Raw genomic sequence first — 24,813 nt, forward strand, 5'->3', positions numbered from 1 at the left:
CCAAACAACACTGAAGACTGAGTGTCTGCAGGGAAATCCTTTCACCTGAGCCTCAGCTGGGGCACGCCTGCGGACTGCTGGTCACTTTCTGCCCTCCTATCACCCAGGGAGAAGGTGAGTCCTTGGACACCTCCTTCCTGCACTGCATCTCCACCCCCACACAATCATTCCCTAGTCCTGTCCCCTGAGGCCACCCTTTGTGTCTTGCATCTGCCATCTTGGCAACAATTGACAGGAAGAAATTCCATTATCATTAGGAAATAAATGAGTTTATCCTGAACTGACAAGATCTGGATGTAGGACTGTGACATTGTGAAAAATATACAGCCATGTACTGCCTGGGATGTTTCAGTCAATTATGGACTGCATATAAAACAGTGGTCCCATAGGACTATTGCCCTATACAGGTGTACATTTTCAATCTTTTATACAGTATTTTTACTGTACCCTTTCTATATTTAGATACACAAATATCACTGTGTTACAACTGCTGACAGTATTCAGTACAGTAGGATGCTGCACTGGTTTGTAGCCTAGGAGCAATAGGCCGTCACACATAGTGAAGGTGTGTAGTAGTCTCTATCATCTAGGTTTGTGTAAGTATACTCTGATATTCAAACAACAATGAAATTACCTACACCTAAGAACATTTTTCTCAGAAAGTAACCAATAGTTCAGCAACCATTTTATTGTTTTCCCCTTTTCCTGGCTTACAACTTCTTAAGTCCTCAGAATCTTCCAAAATGTTGAGTGTCTTTTTATGCTAACGAGTAGGCTGATGTCTGGCAGCCACCAAGTAGCTTCAGGATGGGATGCTGGTCAGCAGAAATACCCAGGCATGATTTGAGGGTTGGTACTTTCCCCTCCATCCCCCAACCTCCAGGGATGAGAGAAGGGCTGAAGTTAAGTTGATCACCAATGGCCAATGACCTAATCAAACATGCCTACATAATGAAGCTTCCATAAAAACCCAAAGGGCTGGATTTGCAGAGCTTCCAAACATCCAAACCTGCGGAGGTTCCTGAAAGATGGTGTGCTCTAAGAAAGGAAAAGTAGCTCAGGGCAGTCAGGTATGTGAGGGATGCAATATCCATCAGGCCCAGAGAGTCCGAGTGTGGGACTTCAGTCAAGCCCCACTTATGCTGGAGGACAATGGTTTAAAGTCATTTTGTGATACAAATAAACAATGTATAGCTAATCAAATCTTACATTATTTTAATGTAAATTATTGGTAAAAAACTTAGGAACTTCTTTTTTTCCTTTAGCAATTCACTTGCAAGTACTGCTAATCAGCGTGTACATTCAGGGCAACCTGAATTTATGATCCTGATTGCAATTCTGAAGCTTAGTCCCCCCCACCCCCCCAAATTCTCTGCTTATATTAATTTGGCCTCAGCTTCTTCCTTCTAGGTTGACATATGTGGTGTAGTTGGCAGGATCCAGAGCTACTCCCCCCAACCCTCCAGGGTTTCTCTCTGAAAACCAGCAGGAACCCATTGCATTCTCTCTGCCTTCAGAAGTTCAACAGGTATTTCAGGTAAGTTCTATTGAACTTGTGAGTTCTCTTGAATTTGAAGCTTCTACTCTTTTGTTGAAAGTCTAGGTGTTATTTGGATCAGTTTTCAAAACCTCTTTTTCTTTTAAGACTGAGGGCTTCGATCTGTCTTTGGACAGGAGGTTCCAATAAAGAACTCCGCAGAGAACTGGCTTTTTTCCACCTCTACCTTAGGACAGAAGGTTTGGGTTTTTCTACCTTTGTCTCAGGATTGGGAATTCAGGTCATGGGAATGGCAATGTGGACCAGTGGTCTCAGTTGATATAGTATGCTTTTTAAGATTGCAGAGGTTTTCTATTGTTTGAGATTGGGAATTGGTTTTTCATTTGTGATCAAATCCTGTGAAAACACCAGCTGAATTTGTATATAACATTTATGGGACTTCATCTTATAAATACCTAGGAAAGTCGACCCACCCAACCCAGGATGTTTTTAAGCAGCCGTAGCCAATATGGGGATCCTTTGAAATGTTTAAAATAATTCATCTGCATGCATAGTTGGAGAAAAAAGCTGGCTTTGATACCAGACAAACTGAATGGGAGACCTACTTTATGTTCATTGTGGCTGAACTCTAATGATAAGAGATTTGATAACATTTCATGGAGAACTCTATGGTCAGAAGTTGGCTTAAATAAAAGCTGATATTTAAGGTATAATGTTTTTGAGTAAAAATAACAAAAAGGTTTTTCTATCTTTTCCTTTTTTGGATCTTGTTTGTGGGAATTTTTTCAGTTAACTAAAACTCCTGTTTAAGAATGTTTGGCTTGTCTGTTTCTATCTTGCTGGCATAATTCTTGCTGAGAAAAATGTAAAAACATAGTCTTTTAAAAAAAGACTCCTCAATTTGGCTCCTCTAAGACTTATTGTTCTATTTCCTTCCCCTTCTGGTTCTCTGTCTTTTTGCCATTTTTGATACCACATGAAGAAATCTAAGGGAGACTTCAAATGACTGTGAGGCCACTTGAAAAATACAGAAAAAGGCAGTCCCCCTTTTGAGAGTTTTCTGTTTTTCTCATGGAGTACAAAGAATTGTGGGCAGGTTCCTATCAGGTCTAAAACTCTTCTGTCTTTTGCAATAAGTTACCTGATCTCTTTGGCTTTGGGGGGGTCCCAGGAATTACTTTGTACTGTAAGAGAGAACTTGACTTTTTTTGTGTGCAATGGCTGACAAGTCAGTGGACAAAGCTGCAGTTTTGGAAGCAGCTGACAGTGGTTGTAGTGAATATTTGCTCCTCCAGGGGGCAACTTGTTTCTTCGTGTGCTCAGATTAAAAGGCAGATTTGAACACTTGGAGGCTGTGGGAACAGTCCCCATCAAGCAGTAAGATTCCTGTGGAGAACAGGCTGCTCTAGAGAGGCTTGCTTGGCACTAGGTCACCCACCAGGCTCAGGGGAATGTCTGTACCAAGGAGTACTGCGGAAACATTGCACAGCCTGGTCCTGTGGTGCTTCCCTTTTTGGGGGGTCCTACAGCTCCATGTAGAAGTGGGGTCCTTGATTTTTAAAGATCTAGATGCACTGCCTTCCAGTTGTGCTGCTTTTTACATTTCAAATATTAGGCCAGGGAAGCTGCAAATACTTTCTTTGCCCTATTCATTAAAGGGATCCACCCTGAGTCAGTAACCTAATCAAGAAATAAACTAAGTTGAAAGACCCCCTATCTAACTAGATTGCTGGCATTTAGCTGGCTAGTTTGACACTCTTTATAGAAGAAATGTATATCTTTAAGGAAATCGTCATCTATAAGGGCACCTGCCTGCACAGGATCCGTTAGAAACTTTTACAATAAGAAAGACATTGGCTTAACGTTTATACACCAAATCTTACCTTTGTTTAGGATACTTTTCCTGACAATCTTGTTTTGAGTGGGCCTTTATTCATGCCCTTTTTGTTTCAGCAAATAATGGTGTTTAGATCTAAGTTCTGTGCTTTGGAGATGTAAACTTTCACCTGAGTCATCCCTTTGAAGGTGTAAATTTAGGGTTGCTTAACTAACAACTGTCTAGAGCAATGGAACAGGTAATCAAGAGGTTAATAGTTTAAAGGGGGAAGAAAATTATTTAAAAACTGGCAAATAAAAAACTGTATAAAGCTATACAGCCTGTTTTTATCCATGTGTCTGAATGTCTGTATGTTTATATGTGTCATGTTTATGTGATATTTCACTATCAAAATATATAAAATATCTATTTCATTGGCTTAAGGAAAAAGGAACCGCTTAAATAAAATATTTTAGCAGAAAAATAGAAATTAACTCAAATGCCTTTAGTTCACATGACTTGGAAAACATTAGTAAATAACTCAGTTAACATTATAGGCTTAATGAAAACAGCTGTGTCTTCTGATCAGCAAAATAAACATGTGTTTAACTTTAGAGCTCTTTTTTACATGATAACTGCCTAACATTATGGGTTACAGAAGTGATTAACAAAGAAATAACTTGAGATGATGCCTGACTTTGTTTAATGAACTAGTCAAGCATAATTGTTAAGAATGAATACATTAAATAAATATAAATGGAATAAAAGTTTATATACAAAATTTTCACAATTTCAAAAATCTTTTTCAGAAACTTAAAGTCATATTATGTTAAATTAATAGGTAATTATAAAATACTTGAGTCATTTATATGATATAGAAAAACTAAATATATTTAGATCTGTTAATAAGGAAAAGTTATGAAATAGTTTTCATCTGCAAGTACTGGTATAAGAGTTCCAAATTTACTTTTTAGGGTTTTCACTGGAAATTAGGGTTACTAATGTTACCAGTGGAAGGTATCCAAGTTACCAGTGGTGAATCTATAGAGGTCTGCAGCAATCTCAGTTTTTGCCTCCTCAGAAGAAATAATTCAACTAAGGGGCATACAGCAGAAAGAGACTGAGGCAAGTTTCAGAGCAGGAGTGGAAGATTATTTAGAAAGGCTTTAGAACAGGAGAGAAAAGAAGGTTCACTTGGAAGAGACCCAAGTGGGCACCAAAGGTCAAGAGTGGTGTTTAACCTTGACCCTAAGACTTTATAGGCTGGCCTCTTTGCCATGATCCTTCCCTTAGGGGGAGCTGCCCACATACACAGTGCCCTCCTTACCCTTGGGAGGTGAGCATGCGCAGTGTGTTCAGGAAGTTGTATGCATTCCCATCTGAGACTTTCCTCCCTTTTCCAGTGGTGCGACCCCAGAAGGTCATACTTCACCATTTTGTCTCTTAATGTAGATATCCAGGAATTTGCTTCTCCCTGGCGCCTGCATTCAGTTAAATAACATTTTAGTGAAACAGACTTGACCATCAGGAAATGGCCTCTCTCTGGTGCTTTTTATCACTTTCGTTTTATTTATTTTATTTTATTTATCACTTTTAGAGAGACAATGTGATAATTGCCAAACCAGCACCTAATGTTCCCAGTGGGTGGGGAACCCTCTCCTGCCCCACTCATGCCTAACTACCTGCAGCACTAAGAGTCAATGTTATAGCTAATATGTATAATTAAAACTACTTGATATAGGAAAAACCTCTGTTATAGAGCATATAAAGGAAGTAAGATGTAAAGAAAGTTGAAAAGAGAAAGCGATTTTTTTCTTTTACATGACTGAGAACTTTGTGGTCAAAACAATAAGGAAGAGAGAAAAATCACATTTTTATAGACTCCCAATACAAAAAGAGAAAGTATAGGACAAAACTAGAGGTTTAAGTAAGTTGTAGGTTTGTGAAAGATGAATCTTGTGAAAAGAATTTTGTGTGTGATCAAGTTGGCTAAAATTATACGGGAATTATTTTAAGTTTTTCTAAAGATTGAGCATTAATATGAAAAGCACACTAATGCAAGGCCAGAGTCCTGGCTCCTATGTTTGGACAATAGGGTTTTCCCTATAATTTTAATAGAAAATTATAAAAGATTATAAGAGGTTTATAGAAAGCTTATCTTGTATGGTCAAAGCTGATTGAGACTGGATGGATTTATTTATAAGTCTTTATTAAACTTAACTTTAGCATTAATAATATACTGACACAAATGTAGAATATGCTTTCCTCTTTTGAACAAGATTTTCATGTAGTATTAATAAGGTTAGGAAAAGGTTTTTGTTCAACTTTTGAGTAAACTTCAAAAAAAGATCTTTATTAGGTCTTTCGATTGTTTAGGTCTTTTGATTATTTAAAGAACTGAGTCTTCTCTCTCAAACAGTAAAGGTTGTTTGAAATTTTTGAATTATCACTTTGGTTAAATGAATGACTATTATTTACACTGAACTGTGATCCTAATTTGATCAAGTGTTTTAAACCTTTAATATTTGATATACTACCCAAAGTCAAATTTCAATTTCTAAAATTAAACCTTTTCCAAAAGTAACCTCTAGAAATCTAAGAAAGATATATTTAGCTTATTTGGTATGTTAAAATCATATGGGAAGCATTGTCAAATGTCAAATAAATAATGGAGTTTAATTTTTTAGTCATATTTTTCTGAATATGTTATTATTCTGATATATCATGATATATGTTGTCAAGCATAATTATGATTTATCCTGAGTAAAAATGGGGAAATGGGAGAGAAAAATTGCATTTCAGAAGACAAGTACAGTATGCCTGTTATCAGATTCTAGTCTTGCCCATTTTTTTTTGAGTTTTTATTATTTTCCTACAATTTGGAGTAAATCCTGAATTCTTTCTTGGCTGCAAGTCTTCAAACTAATGCTTTTGGACTTTTCTCTCATTTTTCTCACTTGGAATCACTAGAATTTAAAACTGCTTTTCTTGAAGCCCTGCAAACTAAAGTTAGACAACTTGATATAAACTGCAGGAGGAGTCAGCACAGCAACTCACATGTACACAGCCTTTGTGCCTGCTGAGGTGTGGGCTACTCAGGAAGTTCACATGAACACGTAATTCAAACTATAATCCAGGAAAATCTGTAAGAGTGCCACTACAATCTGAAGATACTTCTGAGACTCTAGAAAAACTAGTTTATTATGGACTATTCTAGACATTAAGAAAAATCTTTGTTTTTCTTTTGTTTCCATAGAAATGCCTCTTATTAAAGACCGACTTGCCTGCATCAGCTGTAGAAGCCCAGCCCCTCTGTAGTGCCACCTCCTAGAAGGGACACAGCTGTTTGACCGAATGCTTCTACACTTAGGACTAAGAGACTGATTCAAGGAGATATGGGACAATATATTTATTTATTTTTCTTTTCTGCTTATCCCAATTTGTTTTTTCCCCTTCTTTTCCTCTAACCCAAATCTCTCCATAATAACTGATTCAGCTGTTGATATGTGAAACTTCCAGGGAAGTTCCAAACAGGAGGATTGAAGGAGTGCAGGGAACTTGGCCCCAAAATATGGCTCCCTGGCGTGAGTATTTTCAATTAAAGGCCCTCAAGATCAACAGAAGCTGGAAGAGTCCTCTCCCCTATCTACATGAAGACCCTGCAGACCCACCAAAGAGAACAATTACTTTTCCTTCTCCTCCCTGTTATCTCATTATCTATTGCAGAAAAGAAAACCAACATGTGACCACACCTGAACAGACGCTTTCAAAAAAATAATCCATTTCTCCAGCTTATTAAATTTTCAAAGAGAACCATTTACGAATTACTGTTTCTTGACCCATTCATTCTCCTTAATAATAATTTATTGCCCCTCAACAGAATCACCTACATTCCGCCTTCCACCCTCCTCTCTGAAAAAAGGCTCTACAAGTATCTGGACCTCATGGGATATTGGGTAATCACCTTATGTTTCCCCGTGTACAAGTTAATAAATTTGTATGCATTTCTCTTATTAATCTGCATTGTGCACTTAAAAAGTATTAAAAGAGTGAAGTTTATGTTATGAATATTTTATCACAATAAAACAATATTTTAAAAAACTGACAAAAATTCTTTTTAATTTCTTTCAAGTGAGGAATTACCAACTACTTAACAGGGTGCTTAGAATGGGGGATTTTACCAGATAAATGACATGCTTTTTACAATTAACAATTGCTGTTATTTACTGAGTATCCACTTTCTCTGCCAGCTCCTGCATTAAGCACTTTACATATACTAATTCAAATCCTTAAAAAAAAGAGAAAAGGAAAGAAAAATAAGAACATGAAAGGCTACAAGGTGCCTCATCTTTGCCACATTCTACAGACTGGCCAGGAGACTGCAGGCCACTGCAGCTTCCTAAGGCCACTCAGGACAAGGCCAGTCCCCAATTGTTTCACTGTGAGACGGCTGCGCGGTCAGAGGCCAGACATGGTCACCAGACTCCCGGACTTGGATTCAGCTCCACATGGTGTCACCCTTGGTAAAGGATGTACATCTCTGCGTGCCTGGGTTTGCCACCTGACAGCATGGATGCTCAGGCAACTGACCCGTCAGGACTGCAGCAAATGAACAGAAGCTGGGGGAGAGCGCGGGCTGGTGCTGTACGGAGCTCTGGCGCAGAAGGCGCTCACAAGAGGTGCCCAGAGCCGGGGTCTGTGCGCCGCGGGCTGGATCCGGGTCACAGGCTCTGGGTGGACAGAGTGAGAAGACAAAATGAGGATGTACTCCTTAGATGCTCACGAAAGGCCTCCTTTCCCTTCGTTGGGAACGACCCCCCCCCCCACCCCGTCCCCCCGACAGGCAGTCCCAGGCCGCGCCAGGACTTGGCCGCAGGCAACTCGGAGGAGCGCGAGCCTGGGGGCCTCGGGAGGGCCTTGGGAGTGGAGAGGAGAGGGGGGCGTCGGGAGGGCCGCTGGTGGGAGGCGGGATAGGGAGGCGGGGAGACGGGGAGCGGGGTTGGGGAGGCGAGGAATAGAGGTGGGGAGGCGAGGAATGGAGGTGGGGAGGTGGGGAGGTGGGGAGGGGGGCCTCGCGAGGGCCGCGGGTGGGAGGTGGGTGGGGAGGGGGGCCTGGGGAAGGTTGGAGCCTGCTGAAGGTAGGCTATGACGCAGGCCCAGGGTACTCCTTTCTGGGGCTCCTTTCTAGGCCCACGGAAGCTCCGTGTTGGTTTCTTTGTACCCATATCACACTTACTGTATTTCTTCTTCTTTCCTTTCCTCTCCCAGCAGCTGTAAGCGCCCTACAGTTTGCATGGGAAGGCAACAGGGACTTCCCTTTTGCACTGTATGCGGGTAACACTGTTCCAGCCCTGAGAGGACAAGGGGACGCTGCGCTGTGGGGAAAGTCCGGGTGGCAGGAGGTGGCGGGGCTCCTGGAGGAGATGCTGGGATGCGCTGCTGTGGCTGCTGAGAAAGGTCCCGAGGACGCAACCCGCTCCTTCCCCCGAGCTGCGAGGGAGCCCCGCGGGGAGGACGGGCAGGGTCTCTCGGAGGGAGGAACAGGGGAGCCTGGAGTCTCAGGGCTGCAGGGAGCAGAGGCGCTCAAGATGGCGAACGTCCCCACCCTGCCCTCCCCGCTCGCTGCGGGGTCGCGCACCCGCTCTGCTCGGGGCCTCCCCTCAGCCCTGGCCTCCAGGCAGTTTCCATTTTTGCCAGGTGGATTCTGTGCGACTTCATTTATTCAGAATCTGGATCAACAAATGAACACTCAGAGAGGAAAAGCGTGTTTGGAGGAGTGGAGAGGTTTCCAAGCAGGTGCCCACCTGAGGGCCCCCTGAAAGGGGACTTAAAGCTGTTTCCAGCTCGGCCACCCTTCTTTTTTCTTTCTTTCAGAAATATAAACAAAGAGCTTGAATTATTTTGAAATAACTGTTGTTAGCTGGACTGTGTTCTCTTGACCGCAACATTGCTCTGGGACTGAACCACGTGGGTCTCTGCTCTTTCTAAGTGTTACATAAGAATAGCGAACCCATGAGGTCAGCTTTTAAACCAGTTTCTTCCCATAACCTCCTGGACCAAGTCCCAAGCAAGGCCCAGAGGAGCTCAAGGTCCCACTCTCTCCCGGACACTCCTCACTCTCTAGTTGGAAGGAGGAGATGAATGTCCCCCAGTAATTGAAGGCTGCTCATGTTTGTGTAGAAAAGCCAAGCACAGGCCCATATTCTAGAGGATTGCTTGTGGCAGGCGGAAGGCCATCAAAGGCAAAACGAAACAGATGAAAAGGCATCTTTTGAAGCTAATGGAACAGATCAGGTGGTCAAAAATGGATAAACAATGGCATTTGTAGCAAAACTTTCAGCTTCTTCGTTTTAGTTCGACAGCCCCAGGAGGGCATGGAAGCTTCTCGCCCTCCTCATATGTCTTGCCCCAGGCATCTCTGTGTCTCTCTCCTCTGTAACATCCTTTATAGTAAATATAAGTAGGCCTTTCCCTGAGCTCTGTGAGCTGCTCTAGCAAATTAATCAAGTCTAAGGAGGCATCCTGGGAACATTGATTCGTGGGAACGCCAGTGGGTCAGAAGCACAAGTGAGACCACCTCGCCATTGGCATTGGAAGTGGAGGGCAGGCTTGGGACATGAGGCTTGGGCTTGTGGGGTGTGAGGCCACCTCCAGGTAGAAGGTGTCGATGTTGGAATTGTCCGATGTAGAACTGCCTGCTTGCTTGTGGTGGGGAGAAAACCCACACATTTGGTCACAGAAGTCTTCTGTGTTGATTGTTGTTGAGTGAGAGGAAAAGAGTACTTTGGTTTGTTCTGATATTTTCAGAAAGGCTGTAATCAGTTCCTGGGCAATGCATCATAATACCTCCGCCTCAGCACACTTCCCATCCTGAGGGGCGGCGCTTGCCATTTCTGAAAGGATGCCTCTGTGGGGCCTGGGAGCAAGGCAAGGCTGTGTCATTTCAGTCCTCTCAGCCCAGTCCCCACCAGGACCTGCCAGCCTGGAGTGAAAATGCATCTTATTGTCCTTCTGTTGCCTTCCAGAGCCAGACTCCTGACCAGAACGCACATGCCACACATACATACACACACATTACACACACATGCCACACATACATATGCACAGGCCCCACATGCATACACACGCACCACACATTCATATGCACCCAGCACACATGCATACACACATGCCACACATGCATACATACATACCATCCTACCCACATCACACATGATATACACAAGACACACCACACCGCACCATAGTCACACATGCTAAACAAACCACATCATCCACAAATGCACCTACACATGCCACACATCATGCCACACCATGTATGCTACTGCATGTTACACCATCCACACACACCACACTACACACATCACACACACACCAGACATATTACAACATCCACACAAATATCCCACGCATACCACACAATACATACATGCTTGCCACACACACACACCACAACACACATGCACACGATGCCATGTATGCTATACACAAGTGCATGACATACCACCTAGACACATGCATGCCATTCATACCACACTGGGCACACCATGCACATATCACAGGCACACACACTGCCTACACGAATTCCACATTATACTTCCAGATACCACAGAAAACAGCATCCAAATCACACAAATACACAAACTGTGCACATAGACACATATACCACAAACATACCATACATCCACACACACTGCATACACACACCACATACATAGACACAAGCCACATACATACCACAAAGTACACATTCCTACACCCAGCTCCTACCGTCAACACCACAAACACGTTTTCACATGCTCATTCCACATACTTATGAAAACAAAAGCTGTCATAAACAGCACAGCTCAAACCTGGGTCAATTAAAAGAAGAACAAAACAGTTGTAAAAGAAACACAGTATTCCAACGTGTTCACCTCCTCTCCTCCCACATAATAGTCGTTTCTATTGTCATGTGCTTCACTCATCATTTTCTTTCCTTGAATAGGATCTCTGTGACATAGACAAAGCCACACTGAACTCATTTCCTCCAGAAAAGGGTGAATCCAAACTTCTCCCTGGCCACCTCTCCAGCTCTGGGGTATCCCCAGCTGATATTAGAAGGTAGGAGGAGGGAGGGAAGTACAAGATCTTTCTCTTCCAAAACTGTGTTTCATGGGAACTATTTCAGTTTTTATAATTATAGCAAAATATAAGTTTAAGATTTTTTGTGTGTTGTATTTGGGTTTGTAAAACTGAAAAGTAATCACTGGAAAATATATCCTTTATCCAATATCCAAATATTTCCAAATATATCCAACATCCAATATCCAATATATTTGGAAATATATCCAAATATATTCAGTAGAAATTGAATAAATAACTTGCCAAATGCTGAGCAAACAAAAGAGGAAAATATTACTGATCAATGCACTGAAAGAAAGGAAGATAAAATCAGAAATACTGGAAATGTGATAAACGTAAAAGATAAAATAAGACTATTACTGAATGTATTGGTTATCAGAATACATACAAAAATAAGTGGACTAAACTTCCCTATCCAAAGGCTAAGTACCTAGAGTGCTTCAAACAGCAAAACCTGATCCATCTAAAGTAAAATGAAGCAGAGAGGTTGATACTTTGACACTTAGGAGTTAGGCAAGGATCTAGCAGATAAATTCAGATATAGACAAAGCAAGGGAGAGAAAATTTATATCAAATAGAGAAAGAAAGCCTAAAAATAGTCAATGAGGCAAAAATGATATTATTAATAAAATATACAATCCACAATGAAGACATTGAAGTCATGAACATTTGCATTTCAAATACTAGTCTCAGAGGAAACAATGTGAAAATATAAAACATAAAAATTTGATAAAATTGTTTGGTACTGAAAAGTTCTAACACATTGTACAGAATTTTGTGGATTAACGAGATAAAAAAGGACATACAAGGCATGAATAATATAATTAACAAACTTGGCATACTATCTACATAGAAAACATTGTAAGCCACAAAGAGACAAAGTAATATATTAAACTCAGTATTTATAAATATTGATAATGAATTAGGCCTAACAAAGTCTATTCTAAATAAGGTAGAAATTCTACAAGCCTTTATCTCTCAGTACAAGTAGTAAATAATGACAAAAGGATTATGAATTTTAACCATATAGAACTGTAAAACTACTTTTTTTGATCAAAGGACTCCAATCCCAAGGAGGGAAAGCTTTTTTCAAATGCGAATTACTTCCTTCCCACCTTCCTTCAGATCCCTTATAAGTAACCCAGGTCATAGGTGATTTTTATCAGACTTTGAGGGAATATAGTTCAGTATGATGCTACTTTAAAGTTCCCAAAGCATAGAAAGTTTAGAAATTGTTTGAAACTGATTATGTAAGACTAGCATCACATTTAAGCCCAAACTCAACAAAGATAACAATGAAAAGCATCTTTAGAACAATTGCACTTATGAGTATAGATATAACACTTCTAAAAATATTTTTACATTAAATCCAGGAATAAATTCAAAGAATAATATACCACGAACTACCCAGCTTTATTCCTAGGAATATGGAAATAATTTATTAGCATGACATATACTAATATAATTTATAACAATAATTTGTTAAAGGAGAAAATCCAAGTAATTATCACACTAATTACTTCAGTGGCAGATCATACAATTCAACAACTGCGCCTGTGTTTTCCTCACATTTTGGAGGGTATTTGTCAGAAGAGCTCAGCTAGCATTATACTGAGTGCTGAAGCACAGGAGAGATCTACGGTAAGGGTAGGAATGAAATGAGGATGTCCACTTTCACTCAGCGTGATGTCTCAGCATTGCCGTGCAGCCACATTCTAGGAACTCCAAGGAGGAAAGAGAGATATGTTAATTATATAAATACTGGAAAGGAAAAAATAAAATGTTTGCTGTATTTTATTTCTAATTCCCTGCAAAGTAATTCATATTCTAATTCTCTGCAAAGTAATCCATAAATATAGCAAAGTGTCAGTTAACATCCCAACAGCATGCATTCTAAAAATCATTTGGAAAAATGACTGAACTAGCAATACAAATGCTGATAACAGCAGAGAGGCACCGAGGGGCTTCCCTGGCAGGTTTTGCACTCTCACAATGCCAGGATGCCTTCTGCTGTGTGGGGCACGCAAGAGCACATACACATGTAAAGGTGTCTCTTTAAATCTCCAGGAAAAGGACAGATTAGTGGAGAATGCGTTGTGACAACCTACTAACCACCTTAGGGGAAAATAGTGTTACAGTCCTACCTCATACCTCACACCAAAATGAATTCCAGATGGGCTAAATATTTTAATATTTTTAAAAAAAGAAATCATAAGGGCAGTAAAAGAAAACATTTAGTAAAAATTGTATGAATATCTGGGTGTGAAAGTGCTTTCTAAGCAGGCAACCAAAATCTGAAGTAATATAAGGAAAAGACTAATAGATGTTAATACATAAAAACTTAAAATGTGCTCTGAAATTAAACAAAAACCTGCCATGTACAAAATTAAGAGATAAGGAAAACTGGGGGGAATGGCGAGCAGGAAGGAAATTGCCAAATACATATAAAAGAATTAAAATTGCTATTACCTAAAAAGATCTTATAAAACTGTTAGGAAAAGGCAAACACACCAACTTTTAGAAGCAGAGAAAGAATACAAACAGGCAATTCAAATAAAATGAAATGCAAATGACCAATAAATTTGCAAAAGCACCGCCTAGATTAAGAATAATGTTAAATGTGCAAAAAGATTATGGACACCCTTGCCCATAAACCGCTGTTGGGGATAGAGTCGCGGCCCACCTCCAGGACAACAGGCAGGAACTGGAAGCACACACTCCCTCAACTCCACCGTAGGAACTGAGCCTCAGAACCGGTTCTAAAGAAAGAATTCCAGGGTGCATAGCTATGCGATCAGGCAGTCCTCACAGTGCTTTCATTTTTAACAAAAAAAAAAAGGAAAGGAAAAATTTTAAATGACCATCAACATAGGATTAAAGAAAACTCATAACCCTGTTCTATAAAATATTATCCAAAAATTTATATATGACACAAATCCATGTTTATGAACATAGAAATTTATCCATATTGATTACTAAATAAGGAAATCTGGATAAAGAACAGTATGGATAATATAATTAAAAAGTAGTGTGTGTGGGTCTGTCCGTCTAGAATAAAGCATGACCCCAAATATTACCAATGATTAAATTATGGCCTGACCCTATTGACATAAGGCAGTACTCATTCATGCAATGTCAATTCAGAAGGCAAGTTGGATACAGAATGTAATCTCTAACTACCACCACTCTCAATGTCTCTCTATATAATATGGATTTTAAACTGTAAGAAAAATGATTGAAATAGTAACTGAAATTTTCTCTGGGTGGAGAGATTTAGAAAAAAGTCATTATTTTCACCATCTAAACTTGTCTATATCTCCTCAATTTTCTGTGGAAGGTGTATTAGTTTGCTAGGGCTACCATAACAAAATACCACAGACTGGGGGCTGAAACAATGAAAATTTATTCTCTCACAGTTGTGGAGGCTGGAAGTCTGAGCTCAAGGTGCTGGCAGAGTCCTGAGGCCTCTCTCTCTTCTTGGCTTGCAGATACCCTGTGTCTTCGCGTGGTCTTCCCACTGTGTGTGTCTGTGTCCCCATCTTCTTAGAAGGACACCAGTCAAATTGGATGAGAGCCCACCCTAATGACCTCATTTAACTTATTTACTTCTTTAAAGACCCCATCTCCAAATACAGTCACATTCTGAGGTGTGCTAGGGGTTAGGGCTTTAATACATGGATTTGGGGGTGGGGAGGCCCAATTCAGCTCATAATAGTTGGCATGTGGTATTTCTATAATCTGAGGAAAATGTTAAAACAAAAGGAGAACAAGAGAGGGAGCAGAGGGTCAAGGCGTGTCCTTGCTGCCACCAGCACACAACCATGCCCCACTGCAGAATCAAGGCCGGGGGTGGTCATAAAGGACAGTCCAGGACAGCACTGTCCCAGAAAGAAGAGCACAGGCTGGCTGCCTGGGCCTGCACCATGGCGTCCACCAGGCCTTGCTAACACATTTAGCTACTACTGGCGCAATTCTGGTGGTCTGCACCAGGAATGCAGGTGCCCAGAGGACTGGCCCACCACCCTTTGAACCTTTTCCCAGAGGAGCCCTGGCACCTGGGAGAGACTTCCTAAAGCATTCTTCATAAAAATCTAATGATAGGGAGCCCACACCATCTCTTAGAGATGTATGCATTCAGGGTAAAATCTTTCAGGGGATGGCAAAATGTGTTGTTAATCCATCCTCAAAGATGTTTTTCTGTGCCATGCTACACACCTGGGCATTAAAATTACTCACTGAAATGTTCTGGCCACAGGCTTTGCTAATATTGCTGGGTTTTGTTAAAGTCGTTTATCTCTCCCGGAGACATGAATGAGGTCCACCAACTCTGGAGTGGCCACGGGCAGCATGTCTCCTGCAGAGAGGCTAGGATGTTGAGAGGCTATTTGCAGCCCAATCTGCCTCCCTGCACCCCACTGCCTCCCCGGCAGCTGATCTGCATGTGCCTGACCTGACCCCTAGCTACAAGAAAGGAGGCCAAGGTCTTGCAGCTTTCTGGGGTTCCTTGGGGATTCCTGGTGTTGGGTAAAATGAGGGCATTCAGCCCTGCCAGAAGTGAAGAGAGTAAGTGAGGTGGAGACGAGGATGGGCCTGAATACGTCCAGAAGCAGAGTTCTCCAGCCTTCCCACGGTGTTTCCATGGTGCTTGGTATAACAGAAAGCATGGCATTTTAACTGGATGCTGTGAATCTTGTGTTTGTATCATTCCCCAAGAGACCCTGAGTTTCTTGATGGCAAGGGCCATTAACGCCCAGCACAGTAGTTTCCTCATCTTTTGAGCTCAAAAAGATGTCCACTGAATGAATGAATACATGCATAACAACATAAAGAAATAAATCGAGGTACTTTAGATGTAGGCATCACAATGCAAATCAATTATGATTGTTCATGTTATTACTACAGCTTACCTCACCAGATAGTCATCTGGCTACTTTTTGCTTGAGCAGAAGATGCCTAATTGCTGGAAACTAAATGACTCAGCATCTCACCAGCCTTAGTGACAGACATGCCCTCAGGCTACAGCCTTGGCTCTGCTCCCTGGAATTACATGTGGTCAATGGTTCTGATTCACAGAAGCTGGTTTACCGACTTGTCTGTCTTTCTTGATTTGAGATGTAGCTGACCTCACTGCCCGTCATCACGGGAGTTAAAATCCCTGTGGCCATGGTCTGATCAGTCATGATGGTCATGATGATGCTGGGAATTTGAGTGTGTGGGATCATTTGCATTCTATCATAGAGAAAGCACAGCCGATCGCCACATCACTCACAGCACCTGCTTCTCGCTTCCCTGGACCTAATTAATCTCCTTGTGTCAGAAATTTGTTGGCCCTGAGCCGACTCCAGGGGATGATGGTGCCAGCTCAGCCCACCAGGCAGGGCTGGGAGCCAGAAGCCATTACAGGGGATGCAAGGCCTAGACAGCAAAAGGAGAGAGAGGAGCAGAAAGCTGGGAATGTTATTAGGCTCTAGGACAGACTAGCAAGTGTCAAAGGATGATTCTTGAGAAAAGAACCATCCCAAGATTTTTTAACAGCTCTAATAAGGAAATAATAAGGTCTGTGCTGAAGGAGGCCATGACAATGGCCTCCTTGATATCTAGGGCAGGATTTCAGGAAAACCTTTGGGGACAGTGAGAAGTGGGGGACATATTGCTGCAGAGGTGCCCAGGGCTCTTGTCTGAAGGCACCATGGACTCTTCTGGATTAGAGCACTCAATGTGTCCACAACGTAGTCATTCAAAAAGTCCTTTTAATACAGCACCCAGCAGGACAAGTTATTCATTGTATGACACATGGCTGCTTGGCATTATTCCAGCTTTCTGTGTTACTGTCACCAAATAAATTAAAAATTAAGAAATAGAGATATTTTAGATAATCAGTGTTATTTTCCCTGCCCCCATCCCCATCTCTTCATTTCTAGAAAAGCCACAGCCCAGGCACCTCTTTGCTGGGAGGTGAGAGTATTTCTGAGGAGGTGGTAGAAGAGAACTAATGGGATTATCCACCAGAGTGATCATTTGCAAAGAGTAGCTCATGGTTGCTGGAAAGGTTTCCACTGCCATCACCATTGACCACAGTTATTTGCTCTACTTGGTGAAATGATTTTAATAAGTTATCTGAAATCAAGTATTATTAAGTAAGTTATGCCAGTCAAGGGGCTCTGCCCAGGTGGGCCTTAAAATGGCCCTCTTAGAGAAGATAGGAAGACGCATCCTACCAGAATTATGATGTGACCTTAGGCAAGTTGTTAACCTCAAGTTGTTGACTCTCTTGAGTCTCGTTTCATCATGTGTGAAATGAGAAAACAAGGCAGTTGTCAGGGTTCAAGGAGCTAAGAGATGTAAATCCCTTAGCATGGTGTCTTGTCACATGTGAGGGTGCTCAGTTAGGTTGGCTGCTGTTGTCATCATTACTACTGCTGATATTAAACTGTTAGGCTTTGAACAAAGTAGCAATAAAAAGCATCATGTTCCTAGGTTAAACTTTCCCCTGTTAGGAAGATTAGAGCCAAAAAGAGAGATATCCCATCAAAGAAAAGCCCCAGGAACTGATCGAATCACTGCTGAATTCTACCAGACATTAAAGAATAAATACTAATCTTTATCAAACTCTTCAAAAAAAATGGTGAGGAGGGAGTACTTCCAAGCTCATTCTAAGAGGCCAGCATTACTCTGATACCAACACTAGACAAGGACACAACAACAACAACAAAAAACTTCAGGCCTATATTACTAATGAATATAGATGCAAAAATCCTCAACAAAATACTAGCAAACCAAATTCAACAACACATTAAAAAGATCATTCATCATGACCAAATGGGACTCATCCCAGTGATGCAAAGATGGGGCAATGCAAATAAACATACACATGCAACATATGCAAACAAACAAACATAATACGTCAGACTCACAGAATCAAGAACAAAAACCATATGATTATTTCAACAGATGCTGAAAAAGCATTTGATAAAATTCAATGTCCCTTTATGATAAAAACTCTTATAAAAATGGGTAATCAAGGAACATACCTCAAACTAATAAAGGCCATATATGACAAAGCCACAGCTAACATAATACTGAAGGGGGCAAATTTGAAGGCCATTCCTGTAAGAACTGAAATAAGACAAGGATGGCTATTTTCACCACTATTATTCAACATAATACTGGAGGTCTTGGTCACAGCAATTAGGGAAGAGAAAGAAATAAAAGGCATCCAAATTGGAAAAGATGGAGTCAAATTAGTCTTGTTCACAGATGGCATAATCTTGTACTTAGAAACACCTAAACATTCCACCAAAAAACTGTTAAAACTGATAAACGAATTCAACAATGTTGCAGGATACAAAATCAATATATTAATACAAACTTGGTAGCATTTATATATGCCAATAGTGAACAATCTGAAAAAGAAATCAAGAAAGGAATCCTGTTTACAATAGCTATAAAAAATATAAAATACCTAGGAATCAATCTAACCAAGGAAGTGAGAAATCTCTACAAGGAAAACCATAAAACTGTGATGAAGGAAATAGAAGAGGACACACACGCATGATAGAAAGATACTTAATGCTCGTGGATTGGAAGAAATAACATTATTTAAATGATGATACTACCCAAACCAATCTACAGATTCAATGTAATCCCTGTCAAAACATCAATGATATTCTTCACAGAAACAGAAAAAAAATCCTAAAATGTGTATAGAACCCAAAAGACCTTGAATAGCTAAAGCAATTGATATGGTTTGGCTCTGTGTCCCCATCCAAATCTCATCTCGAATTGTAATCCCCATAATCCCCACTTGTGGGAGGGTGGGACCTGGTAGGAGGTGACTGGATCATGGGGGCCATTTCCCCCATGCTGTTCTCATGGTAGTGAGCAAGTTCTCATAGGATCTGATGGTTTTGTAAGTGTTTGACAGTTCCTCCCTTTCTCTCTCTCCTCTCTCTCTCTTTTGCCTGCCACCATGTAAGACATGCCTGCTTCTCCTTTTGCCATGATTGTAAGTTTCCTGAGGCCTCCCCACCCATGCGGATCAGTGAATCAATTAAACCTCTTTCCTTTGTAGATTACCCAGTCTCAGGGAAGCTCTTTACAGCAGCATGAGAACAGACTAACACAGCAATCCTAAGCAAGAACAAGGCTGAGGCATCACATTAGCTGACTTCAAAATCTAGTACAAAGCTCTAGTAACCAAAACAGCATGGCACTGGCATAAAAATAGATACACAGACCAATAGAACCCAGAAATAAATCCACACATTTACAACAAAATCATCTTTGACAAAGACACTAAGATTATACAATGAAGGAAGAACAGTCTTTTCAATAAATGGTGCTGAGAAAACTGGATAACTATATGCAGAAGAATGAAACTCAATCAAATCAAATCAAATCAAATCAATATGGATTAAAGACTTAAATCTAAGACCAGAAACTATGAAACTTCTTAAAGAAGACAGGGAAAATGCTCTAGAACATTGATCTAGGGCAAAGATTTTTTGTATAAGACCTCCAAAGCACAGGCACAAAAGCAAAAATAAACAAATGAGATTACATCAAGCTGAAAAGTTTCTACACAGTAAAGGAAACAATCAAAAAAGTGAAGGGACAGCCCACGGAATAGGAGAATATAATTGCAAGCCATCCATTTGGCAAGGGATTAATAACCAGAATATATAAGGAGCTCAAACAACTCAATAGCAAACTCTTCTCAGGAGAGTAGAGAAAGTCAAACAAAACAAAACAAAAACAAAAACAAATAATCTGATCAAAAATTGGATCAGACATTTCTCAAAACACACAAATCATCGACAGATATATAAAAAATACTAACATCACTAATGATTGGAGAAATTCAAGTCAGAACCACAATCAGATATTATCTCACCCCAGTTAAAATGGCTCATGTCAAAAAGGTGAGCAATAATAGATGCTGGAGAGAATATGGAGAGAGGGGAACCCTCATATACTGTTGGTAGAAATGTAAATTAGTACAGCCAAAAAGGAGAACAGTATGGAAATTCCTCAAAAAAACTAAAAATAGAACTACCATATAATCCAGCAATTCCACTGCTGGGTATATACTCAAAAGAAAGGGAATCTATCAAAGAGATATCTGCACTTGTGTGTTTATTGCAGCACTATTCATAATCACCAAGATTTGGAATAAACCTAAGTGCCCAAGGATGAATGAATTCTTAAAATATGGTATATGTACTCAATGGAATATTATTTAGCCATAAAAAGAAATGAAATTCTGTCATTTGTGGTAACATGGATGGAACTAGAGGCCTTTTAAGTGATATAAACCAAGCACAGAAAGACAAATATCACGTTCCCACTCATATGTGGGAGCTAAAAAGTAAATCTCATGAAGGTAGGGTACCTTAGTGGTTACCAGAGGCAGGAAGAGGAAGAGAGAAGGAGACATGAAAGAAAATAAAAAGAATAGAAATGCATTTATTACCATTGAATGTACACTTAAAATGGTAAAGATGGTAAATTATATATGTAAAAATTAATTTAATTAAAAAAATAACTAAAAATAAATACAAAAAAAAAGAGATAGCAATTCCCACAAGAAAAAAAAGTTAGAAAAGGGTTCTATATATGAAGAGATCCAGGCCCAGCATGATTTTTTCTAGGGTTTATCAGTATAAATCGAGGCATATATAAAAAAAATTTCTAGGGTAGTCAAGATTTTACTGTAAAGCCAGTAAAGGGACTGAAATGCAACCACCAAGAATATTAAGGAAAAGAAAGGATTAAATTTGATCATTAGTAAATTAGAACAGTTTACTCCAGGGAGGTTGAAAATGGGTGAAATCACTTCCTTTGCCTCTTTAAAAATCACAAAATATAATTAACTTGGGTTCAAATGCACACATCAAAAAGCATGAGCATTTATGAGAGTTGTGTGATGGGATTTGATGCGAAAGGAATCCATATAAAATGTTCCTTCCCCAACCACCGGGCCTGGAGGACATCAATCGGTCCCACAGTGATGGTGCCATCCAATGCCAGGAGATCACACTCAAGGAGTCACCATGCTTCTCAGAGGACAGGTCAGAATGTTCCTCCACCTTCCATGTGGATAACAGTGTGGAACTTACAAGTTGCATTACCTTACAGCCACTCTTTTGTTCCCACTCATTTTAAAGCTATGAAGGAAGTTGAATGAGGCAGCCATGGTTTCAAGGAATTGGGTGACTTGCCCAAGAGAGCAGAGAAAGTCACTAGTGAAATTGACCTTAGTTCCCTTCTCAAGATCTCCTGGCCTGGCAATAGCACACACTGATGCTGGACTTGGAACTTCAGCAGCAGGGTATGAGCTGAGTCATAATGTTTGGCACTAGTAAAAGGCCAGCCCACAGAAGTTGGGATGCTGAGAAGAATTGGAGAGTGGGGCAAGGGAGAAGAAAAGTAGAAGACAATGCTAAGAAACTAATAACCTCTTTTACAAAGTGGAGTGTCGAGAGTCTGTCAAAAGTTGTCTTAGTCCATTTGTGTTGCCATAAAGGAATACCTAAGGCTGGGTAATTTATGAAGAAATGAGGCTTATTTGGCTCATAGTTCTACAGGCTGTACAGGAAGTGTGGTGCTAGCACCTGCTTCTGATGAGGGCCTCAGGAAGCTTACAATCATGGCAGAAAGTGAAGGTGGAGCAGGTGTGTCACATGGCGAGAAAGGAAAGAAGGGAGGGGAGGAGGTGCTAAGCTGTTTTAACAATCAGGTCTCATAGTAACTAACCAAGTGAGAACTAGAAGAGTGCCCACAGGAGGGCACCAAACCATTCATGAGGGATCCACCTCATGACCCAAACACCTCCCAGAGGCCCACCTCCAATACTGGGGGTAACATCTCAACATGAGATTTGGAGGGGACCAATATCCAAACTATATCAAAAGTAAATGTAAATAGAAAGAAAAGGATGAGTGTATTATTTGAAGTTACAATATTATCAAGAGAGATGCTAGAAATAATCTAATTCTCAAACATTTCAAAGAACAGAGGCAGGAAAGGTTTGGTTGTCAGGGAAGCAAATCTTCTCTGTGCTTGATGCGATGTGGATAAATAGGTCAACAGAGATAAAGCATTTTATTTAGAACTGTGGGATAGGCCTCAGGATAATTACTAACAGAAAGACTCAAAAATCTCTGTATTGTGGTTCTGGTGAGAGGCTGCTCTTTTGTATTATAAACCCTTTGTAATATTGTATTTGATTTGTTACTATGAATGTCTATTACTTTAATTTAAAAAATGACACAAGATCAATTTTCTGTATTTCTAGCATAGAGACAGTTGCTGTCTTTTCATAAAGAACATTTTAAAGAGAAATCCCTAAAGAAATAATAACATGCTTGTCATTCCTTACTCCCAGGGGACACAGTTGCTTTAAAACATAGGTTTTATTCATTTAGGCAAGGCCAACAGATAAGGAGGGGACTGCTGTTGAACGGATAGTCTGTCATGCACAGATCTGGAGAGGAGGCACATGCCTTGCCCTGGGGGCCATGCTGTGCCATGGGGGACCACATGGGGAAGCTCCAGAGTTGGTTAGAAGTGTGGGGGGAACTGTAGCAAGGGCCTTTAATGTGGTTTTTGTGAGAAGGAACCAGCAAGGCAGTATAAGTAGACTTAGAATGGACTACTTTGAATAATTTTAGTGGGCTCTGGACACAGAGGTGTCATGAGTTGCCTGGTGCCTGCCCTGGGGTGATTAGGGCAGGTGGCCATGGCCCAGAGGGTGAGAGCCCAGCAGAGGAGGTGGTTGGGAGGGCTCTGGATTGGTTGGTTTGCATAGGAAAGCTGTGCTTGCTGAAGTCATTTACCATCTCTAGGGATTGGCCAGCCTGGGAAGGGCAGTCCCTCCAGGCCCAGCAAGGCTCCGAGATTTCTACACCTTTTGAAATAGTTTAGTCAAAAAGCACCCAGTGTCTATTTCTTGCAACAGCAAAAACAATATTAAAAAGAAAGCACCAATTGCTAGATATTGCCACCCTGGGTAGTGGTCACAAAGACCATTATCCCCTGAACCCTCATGGATGGGTGTTAACAGAATCTTCTGTTTCTACCTCTGCTGTCCTTTCAGCCTTTCCCATTGTCCCCTTTTCTGCCTCTGAACCAGAACAACATGCACAGCCCATCCAGTGGGCAGTGCATCCTCAAGGTGAGTAGCTCTCCTGGACCTAAGTCCTTGCATGGCGAGCAGCAACCTTCTGGCTTGCACTTGGCCACTGCAGAAAAAGGGAATATGCCAATCCTTTCCATGGGAGCATGGGACATCTCAGAGCTCATTAACAGTTGATGCTTTGGTTACATATCAACTTTGTGTTTTTCATTATCACAGGCTAATTCCCACGCCAACATTTTGGACCTCTAAGCAACTGACCGGGTTAAGCTTAGCATCCTGGCTGATATTTGGTTGCTATCACTTTAATGTTAATAATAGATTCAATCAACCCGCTGGCAATATGGTAATTAGATAAAGCCTAGAAACAGGAAAAGACAGTAAAGGTGTCAACCTGGGACAGGGAAGCAGAGTGGCAGCCTTCTCTCTGGATCTACCTAGCTTGGCTAAATTTTCATAACACAAACAAATACAAGAGCACTCTGCTCTTAAAAATATATACTCTATAAAAAAAAACTCTATAAAAAAAAAATCTGGGGCCCATCAGCTCTCTTCTTGTTTTTCCAGTGAATGGTTGGCAGAAATCTTCCAAACTGTTTACTTGACAATTTGTTTAAAAGTATAGTTTTGCAGCTGGGTGATTTGTTTGCTCTTTTTCCCTCCAAGAATCAAGTGTTACAATCAGGGATTGCTTGTTATGATGGAAGCCGTGCGGGCGGTTTGGATTTTGATGGGTGTCCCCACCCTGCTGGCAGGCAGCTGGCTTTGGAGGCTTGCCCTGGATCCCTCTCACTGACTGCATCTCCCCTCCCCTGGTCCAGGCTCCAGTTTACAGGCTCTGCCATTGGGAAGTGGAATGGCAAAGCATATGCAGCCGTGCTGCTCAGCCAGGTACAAATAAGAGTTGTGTTGCTGCTCATCTGGGGCTACTGGCTGCCTAGAAAAATGAAATAAAGTGAGTTTGTAACAAGCAAAGTCCTGTGAACTGTGGCCTCTTTCAATCACCAACAGACAGTTTATCCACTGAAAAGATCATACGGCCCAAAGAATCAGAGTACCTTTGGAAGAGTAATCCATGTGGTTTTATATTAAAGAGCAGGAGGGAGGGAAGGAGGTGGTGGAGGGAAAGAGAGAGAAAGAGAGCAAGCCAGGTTTCTCCACAGAAACAGAAACGATAGGATATACAGATATAGGTGGATGAGGAGAGCTGTTGTGAGAATTGGCTCACTCAATTATGGA

The 24,813-nt window shown here is 40.9% G+C and overlaps 1 pseudogene; it reads left to right on the forward strand.

The window, feature by feature from the left end:
• Positions 1–7,883: 7,883 nt before the first annotated feature.
• On the forward strand, positions 7,884–10,001 carry LOC105739001 (annotated as a pseudogene).
• Positions 10,002–24,813: the final 14,812 nt, after the last annotated feature.

This window comes from Nomascus leucogenys, chromosome 18 (genome assembly GCF_006542625.1).
Source record: "Nomascus leucogenys isolate Asia chromosome 18, Asia_NLE_v1, whole genome shotgun sequence".
NCBI lineage: Eukaryota > Metazoa > Chordata > Mammalia > Primates > Hylobatidae > Nomascus > Nomascus leucogenys.